Genomic DNA, 8,710 nt, shown 5'->3' with positions numbered 1-8,710 from the left:
ACCAAAAATGATGTCATCCCATTTGTCGGTGATGTACATAGCAACCATTTACTAGTTTCACAACCAATAACATTTTAGACAAGTCGCCCAGGGAAATGGACAGTCAGAAGAAAAGGGCAAGGTGGAGCAGAAAAAGACACTAAAAGATAAAGGAATTCAATTGAATTGTAGAGACAACAAAGCAAAGCTTTTCAATGTCCTCATATCAGCCTGTTGTGCTCACCCCTCTGTCAGCACCAGCATCATCACATACACCCCAACAACATGATCTCAGCGCTCCTGTTAAAGGGACAGCAAAATTATATCCTCCAGCTCAAAGATGAAGATCATCAGCCAGAACAAATAACACCAAGGCTACAGCAACCACCTCTAGTCAATATTTAACACAGTCACACACTTCAGATGGCGTGCCCAACACGAGAAATCCAGGACCCTCCACCTTTCAACACCAGCACCAACAGCCTACATCATCCAGGGCAAATGAAACAGTACCCGCTGCCATCTAGCTCCAGCAATCACAACAGCAAGCCTTTGCAGGAGAACCTGGCACTGGGATGCCAGCACCCCATGCAGCCTACTTCATGCAACCACAGCAGCCTGCCTCAGCCGGGTCATTTGGCACCAGGATGCCAGCACCCCCAGCTGCCCTCCTCCAGCACTCACATTAGCCTGCCTCAGTTGGGGCTCCTGGCATCAGGATGCCAGTGCCCCCAGCAGTCCACTTTCACCAACTACAGCAGCTGGCTTTAGATGGTGCATTAGGCACCGGGATGCCAGCGCCCCCAGCTGTCCACTTCCAGCAACCACAGCAGCTGGCTTTAGCTGGGGAATTTGGCATCAGGTTGCAAGCGCTCCCACTCATCCACTTCCAGCAAAAATAGCAACTTGCTTCAGCCAGGGCATTTAGCATCAGGATTCCAGCGCTTTCTCCTGCCCACTTCCAGCAACCACAGCAGCTTGCTTAAGCTGGGGTGCCTGGCACCGGGATACCAGGATCTTCTGTCTCCCAGCTTCACCAGTCCTTGCAGCTCATGTGAGCTGGAGCCATCGGCACCATGATCCCAACACCCAGCTTTCCTCCACAGCAAGTTCCTCCCATACTTAACTCCAGTCTTCCTTCTCAAGCCATTCCGGCCCAGCAGGCAACCATCAACTTCACCTTGTCTACAACTAATCCTCCCGTTCGTCATTCTAACTCTTCCGTCTTCCTTCAATTCTGAATGAAGACTTCTCCCTTCACTATGCCACCATTAACCATGTCATCGCCCTCATCAAATTCTCCAAGGAAGGGTTGCAGCTCTCAAAAGCGGACATCACCAGCACTTTCAAAGTTTTCCCTATCCACCCTGACTTCTGGCAATTCTTTGGTGTCCATTGGTGAGGTGCATATTACTTCACTGTGAGGCTCACATTCGGTTGCAAACAGCCCTTAATTCTTCGACATCCTGTCAGAAGGCTTTTGCTGGATCCTATCTAACAACAATAAGATTTCATTCCTCGTCTCTTTGACGATTTCTTCAGCATTTCCCCTCCCTCATCACCACCCATATCCGGTCTGGTCCCTCTGACCTTGGGGTTCCACTGTCTTGTAGAGAAAACAAAGGGCCCATCCACAACCCTTGAGTTCCTCGGAATCACTCCTAACACATTTCTGTTTTAGGCTTCACTCCCAGTCAAAAGCACAATTGAATCAGCCTTCTGATCTCCAATTTCCTCCTTGCCCCATGCTGCACCAGATGCCAACTTCTCGACCTCCTAGGCCACTTCAGCTTCACCCTATGCATCATCCCCCAAGGGTGAGCCTTTATCTCTCACTTCTTCCATCCTATCACTCTTGACTTCCATCTCCCTGCACTGTTCAAGCTGTGCTGAACTCCATCTGTGGCTCAACCTTCTTACCAAATGGAATGGAATCACCTTCTTCTACGACAACCACCTGACTCACCCACATGGCACCCATCTGTACACCAATGCTGCTCCTTCTGCTGGTGTTGGGGTTTTTACAACGGAAGATGGCTTGCAGCAAAATGGCCCCTGAAGCTTGCAAATGAATGCCAGAAGTTCAGAAGCTTGGCCCCTCATGCACATTTCCTCCATTTTTAGCACTGACAATCAACTTGTAAATCCTGCTCAATTACCCCTGATCGTCAACTCCCAGAACTCCATCATCAGTAGCCCATCAACCTCAACCATCTCATCCTACTGGACAGCTTGGAAAAGTGTCCATTACTTTCATGACCAGTATCACATAACCTTACTGCCTTTCAATCTCATCACCTTGACTTGTTTCATTACCTACGCCCATTCCGGCTATTAAAACACACACCATCAAAGTTTTACCTCAGCGGCATCAGCTTCATCTCAAAACTCATAAACGGCAGTCTGGGCCTGGCCTCCAGCCATGTTCAGATAACTTCACTCCTCAAAGGACTCCTACGTCAAGAGCCAGCTAAAACACCTTGGCGCCTTCCTCTTACTGCCGACTTGCTGTCAGTCTGCATCCACACCATCCACGGTGGATATCGCCCTCCTCCTGTTGCTCAAACTCTAGAAGCCATGTTCTTGCTTACTTTTTTTTCCAGTTTCCTCAGATGCTCCGAATTCACTACCTCAAGCATTTATTTTGACCCACGCCACCGCCGCTTGCATTCCAGATTTATCTTATTTCTCAGATGACACCATGGTATTCTACTTAAAGCAAACAAAAACCAATCAATCCGGTGAGCCTACATCTGTCTTTTACTTCAAAGTCCAATCACCACTGAATCCTTCCGAGACTCTCGCAAACTACTTGCTATTCCGGAAATCACACAGCATAACATCGACAGGTCCCATTTTCATCACTAAGGGCCCTGTGAAATCCATTTTAGTTTTTTCCTCCATTTTATTTTTTTCCTAAGTTCCATGTTTTCCTTTTAATTTTTCTGAACTCTGTGTTTTATGATTCAAGCACCCCAGATAGTGTCTAATCATGTGGTGGATGAATAAATGTCAACAATTCAATAAGACAATATTTAAAATCTAATGCATATCAATGAATTTGTGACAATATTGCACTATTTTTTGAATCAAAGACAGTGCTTCCTTGTTTACAATGCTTGACCAGAAACGAATGTAGCGTTTTAATTTCTTCCAGTGGAACGTCCGACTCCGTGCATACAGCCACGAAGTCTTCAGCGATCTCGTGTCTTGCATCTGCCGATGTGGGTGCACTGCTGAGAGTTTGTTGAAGTGATGAGCTCTTCTAGCTAGCCTTGTTGTCTCTCTCGGTTTTTGATGGGAATTTTGATTGTAGGTCATCACACATGCTCTCACGGGTCCAGTCAATCCTATGTTGGTAGGACTTACAGAATAGTTGTTTTCCTGACTCAAGGCAGTCGTTTGGATATTGCTCAGCTCTAAATTTAGCTGTTAGTGTCAAATTCCTCCTTTTTTGTGGATGACTTAGCCATCAGAGGGCATCTTAACATGACTCTGTGTGTGTGTGTGTGTGTGTGTGTGTGTGTGTGTGTGTGTGTGTGTGTGTACACAGACAGCAATCACAGGACAGAAGCTACAGCAGTGCACCCATAAAGGACATCAAAACATGGTCGAGACCCTCAGCATGTTTTTTTTCCCCCCTGGTCATTGGCTTAGGCGCTGTGAAAAAATACTTATAATGGTAGGGAAAACCCTGACTTTTATAAACTGCATCCACATTTTGGCAAATTCCACGACATTCCTCATTTTACAGTTAATTCCATTTTATCGAATTCCGTCATTCTCTTCCATGTTTTCTGCATCGCAGAATTCATGGGGCCCTAATCACTGAGTCTGTACAAGTGGCTACTTGATCCTGGTTCCACCATCATTTCCGCCACATACTCTCCTTTCTGGCATTTCTCCTGTTCATTACTCCGGATGCTCCTTCAGGATCGGACCCGCCACTTAAGCCTCCCACAACGGCATCCAGAACACCTCATCCTCCCAAACGAATCATCGCTGCACTCATTCAGAGCTTAAAGAACACAGATCCGCTTGTCTTATCTCGGTAATTGGAGGTTTTGGGGGTCTGTCGTTGCCCGGGTGCTACTGCGGATTCCCTATGAAGCCTCCCACATTGCAGCCAGCAAGCAGAAGAACTACACACATCAAATCATTTAAATGCATCTTGTTGATGGTCTGGTCTTTGCTGGTGAATAGACCATTAACTTATTATTGTATGTAGTCTGGTTAGAAATGTAATTAAATCGTCGATACATGAGAAAGTAAGATGAATATTTAACAGCTATTCAACACTGTTTATACATCCTGACTAATCTCATTGGCTGTTGCACGTAGTTTGATTGCATTTGAAACGCTTAGTGTAACAGTTTAGCTGCACAAACATGCTGCAGCGGGCAACTCATAAATGTAACCAAGTACGTGGAAAAGTTACATGTGTAACGGTGGAGGTAATGTAATAGTTTACCGATTTACACTCGTCCTCAGTGGGCGTGCTGTATAAGGCGAATACTGTAGAGTGAAGCCACTACATCATATTACCTATCGATCTGTCCTGTTTCTCATGTAAATATAGATATTGTATGTAATATATTTTTTTACTACTTTTATTAATCCCTGTGGGGCAATTCTTTCTCTGCTTTTAAGCCAACCTAGCTGTGTAGCTAGGAGCAGTGGGCAGCCGCCGTGCAGCGCCCCGAGACCAACTCCAGTTCGTCTTGCCCTGCCTCGGTCAGGGGCACAGACAGGAGTATAAACCCTAACATGCATGTCTTTCTGATGGTGGGAGGAAACCGGGGCACCCGGAGAAACCCACCGCAGACACGGGGAGAACATGCAAACTCCACACAGAGGACGGACCTGGGATGTCCCCCAAGGTTGGACAACCTTCAAGGCTCGAACCCAGGACCTTCTTGCTGTGAGGCAACGGCGCTAACCACTGGGCCACCATGCCGTATCCATCCATCCATCCATTATCCAAGACACTTATCCTAATTAGGGTCGTGGGGATGCTGGAGCCTATCCCAGCAGGCATTGGGCGGCAGGCGGGAGACACCCTGGACAGGCCAGTACATAATATAGATAATATTATTATTTATATCTGTTAAAACCAATTTACTGGCACTACTTTTTACACAAAGATCCAGCATTTCAATTTTCAACTCCAACCTCATACACACCTAATCATCTTTTTACTTTTTATATTAAGTTTAATTTCTTCGTTCTTACTCTGATAACCTTTATTGTGTTTTCAATGTTGTTTTGTTTGAAGGTCATAATTCCCGATGCACAGGGTCAAAATTCCTGGTATGTGAAAACTTCTCTGGCAATGAAACAAATTCTGGTTCTGATCCACACCGGCTGGATATTCTCTTCAGTGAGATTGTCTAACCGATGCAGATCAGCGGCTGAATACATATTGTCTTATTTGTCACTTTGAAGCCAACTAGTTTAACCCTTCACATTGACTAAACTCGTGGTTCTCAATCAGGTCCTCAAGGACCGCCAGCACTGATGATTTTCCACGTTACCAGGTGGCTCATTACATTCACCAGTTGCTCCGGTGATTCAGCCTCCAACCAGGGAGGTTTTACACCTGGAACAACAAGAACCGAAACCAACATTACTGGTGGTATCTGAGGACCTGATTGAGAACCACTGGACTACAAGTTTTTTGTTTGCTTTTTAAATACTAAATAAAGGTATCCATCCATCCATTATCCCAACCGCTTATCCTGCTCCCAGGGTCGTGGGGATGCTGGAGCCTATCCAGTAGTTACTGGGCAGCAGGCGGGGAGACACCTTGGACAGGCGCCAGTCCATCACAGGTCTGACACACACACACACACACACACAGACACACACACCTACAAGGGACAATTTAGTACAGCCGATTCAGCTGACCTACTACATGTCTTTGGACTGTGGGAAGAAACCGGAGCCCCCGGAGGAAACCCACGCAGACACGAGGAGAACATGCAAACTCCACACAGAGGACGACCCCCAGGGTTGGACTACCCCGGGGCTCGAACCCAGGACCTTCTTGCTGTGAGGCGACCGCGCTAACCATTGCACCACCGCGCCAGCATCAATAGATCAATGGACTCCCAACTGTGTGTGTGTGTGTGTGTGTATGTGTGTGTGTGTGTGTGTGTGAGAGGGAGAAAGAGAAACACCACACACAGCATGTATACACACACATGAAAAATAATGTGTAACTCTCCTTTATCAATTTCCTGTTGGTTTCCTTTCTCCTTACACCCAAATGGATTTAAAATGTGATTTTAAATTGAATTCTAATATTAGATGGAAACCACCGCTGTTTACATTTGTCATAATGACCACCCTGCTCCCCGCTGCTGCTGCCGTGTGTAACGTGCTTTGGCCTTGCTGGTCGCAACAATGAAAGCATCAACTGAATTGAAACGAGAGAGAGAGAGAGAGAGAGAGAGAGAGAGAGAGAGAGAGAGAGAGAGAGAGAGAGAGAGAGAGAGAGAGAGAGAGAGAGAGAGAGAGAGAGAGAGAGAGAGAGAGAGAGAGAGAGAGAGAGAGAGAGAGAGAGAGAGAGAGAGAGAGAGAGAGAGAGAGAGAGAGAGAGAGAGAGAGAGAGAGAGAGAGAGAGAGAGAGTTGCCCTGGTTAATTTCAATTATGCATTTTTAATCTGAAACCTATCGAGTGATTGCAAACACGGGAGGACGCTCTACATACATGGTACACGTATGTACATGAACCTGACACGACTGTGTGCACTGAGGCGTTGGTAGAGACACACAACTCTCCAAACATCTAAACACAGGTCAACACATAACATGTTATCTCTCCCTGTCTCTCTCTCTCTCCGTCCTCTCTGTCTCTCCGTCCTCTCTCTCTCCCTGTCTCTCTCTCTCTCTCTCATGCACAACACACACACACACACACACACACACACACACAGACACACACACACACACACACACACACACACACACACACACACACACACACAGGCAGACGGTAGCAGGATGCAGTGGAGTCTGTCTTTGATGTTTCAGGGTGTGGATGCAGCCTAGCTGGAAAATGGAACGAATCAGGGATTAGGAAAGCCTGGAGACTCTGTGTGTGTGTGTGTGTGTGTATGGGATAGGATTGGGGGGGGGGGGGGGTCACGCTATGTTTGATGCCCTGATTGTTGATCCCCCCCCCCATCAAAGAGATGAGCAGGATGGGGGGCTGAGGGCCGCCGTAGGAGTCAGGCGGGAAATTCGAGGAGTGCGAGTGTGACCGAGAGACGGCATGATGCTGATGGAGATTAGTGTGTGTGTGTGTGTGTGTGTTTTGGGGACATGTGCTGTGAGTCACAATCTTGGAGGAGGATGCAAAGAGGACTGGGAAGATCAAACAGGAAGAGGGCGGCAGGGGTGGTAACTTGGGGAAAAAAAAAACCCCGATAAAAATACCACGCTGAAAGTAAAACTGGCTGGAAGTAACAATCACTTCCTCCTGAGAACATTTAAATTCACAGCTGAGAGGGCGTCCGGGTGGTGTAGCCGTCTATCCCGTTGCCTACCAACACGGGGACCGCTGGTTTGAATCCCCATGTGGCTTCCAGCTAGGCCGGGCGTCCCTACAGACAACCACTGGCCGTGTCTGCGGGTGGGAAGCCGGATGTGTCCTGGTCGCTTCACTAGCGCCTCCTCTGGTCCGTCGGGGCGCCTGTTCGGGGGGGGGGGGGGGGCTGGGGGGAGTAGCGTGATCCTCCCACGTGCTACGTCCCCCTGGCGAAACTCCTCGCTGTCAGGTGAAAAGAAGCGGCTGGTGACTCCACATGTATGGGAGGAGGCATGTGGTAGTCTGCAGCCCTCCCCGGATCGTGGGGTAATTGGCCAAGTTCAACTGGGGAGAAAAAGGGGGAAACCCCCTCCCCCAAAAAAAAACAATTCACAGCTGAGTCACATCCAATACAAGTTAATTGTTATTACTGGGAATACTGGGAATGCTGGGATTTGAACCACTGTCTATATTGTTTCCAACAGAGGAACGATAGGAGTCCATTAAACGGCGTGGGCTCTGCAGGACGGAGCAGAGCTCACTGTGCGATGGTGCTTCCCGACTCCTCAGCTCATCAAAGATTAAAGTTTCACATCTTTCTTTTCTCTTGGATTATAAACAGCAAAATTGTACAAAAATGTGGGGGTTTTTTTTTCTTCTTCCCTCTTTTCCTAAAACAAAAAAAAAAAGTAATTTGCCCTGAATTATTTACGAGACACTGTAGTCTTTTTAAAATTTTAAGAGTTAAGTGCCCTGGATTCAGTGGAACATTTCCTCCTTTCGTTTTTTTTTTTTAAAACTCATTATGTTTTCTTTTTCTTTGGGTTGTTGTTGAAAAAAGGAAAGAGAACAATGTGAAGCTGCGGTTCGCCGCTGTGTTACGTTGTTTTGGTAACTTTTGGTTTTTGGATTATTCGGGACTTTGATGCCTGGACTCCAGTTACACATCAAAGTCCTGCGGTTTGTTTGTAATCTCGTTCAAAAGCTGCAGGTTTCCTGTTATTAGCTCCTTCAGACGAGCTGGTTATCGTCATCTCCCTCCTCTTCATCGGTACTGACAGATAATTAATTGCGGCTCGGTGACGAGTGCTGTTGCCTCGTCGTGAGAGGGTCCTGGGTTTTGATTCCAGCCCCTCTGGGTTCAATTTGCACATTCAAGTCAAGCTGAGTTCAATTATACACCCTGAATCATGGTTTTAT

General features: G+C 47.0%; 1 pseudogene; it reads left to right on the top strand.

Moving 5' to 3' along the window:
* Nucleotides 1–770: 770 nt before the first annotated feature.
* Nucleotides 771–2,103, top strand: LOC130115756 (uncharacterized; annotated as a pseudogene).
* Nucleotides 2,104–8,710: the final 6,607 nt, after the last annotated feature.

The sequence above is a fragment of the Lampris incognitus genome, chromosome 1 (assembly GCF_029633865.1).
Source record: "Lampris incognitus isolate fLamInc1 chromosome 1, fLamInc1.hap2, whole genome shotgun sequence".
NCBI classification, from domain to species: Eukaryota; Metazoa; Chordata; class Actinopteri; order Lampriformes; family Lampridae; genus Lampris; species Lampris incognitus.
Note: the sequence above shows the minus strand (reverse complement) of the source record. Positions and strands in the feature narration are given on the sequence as shown.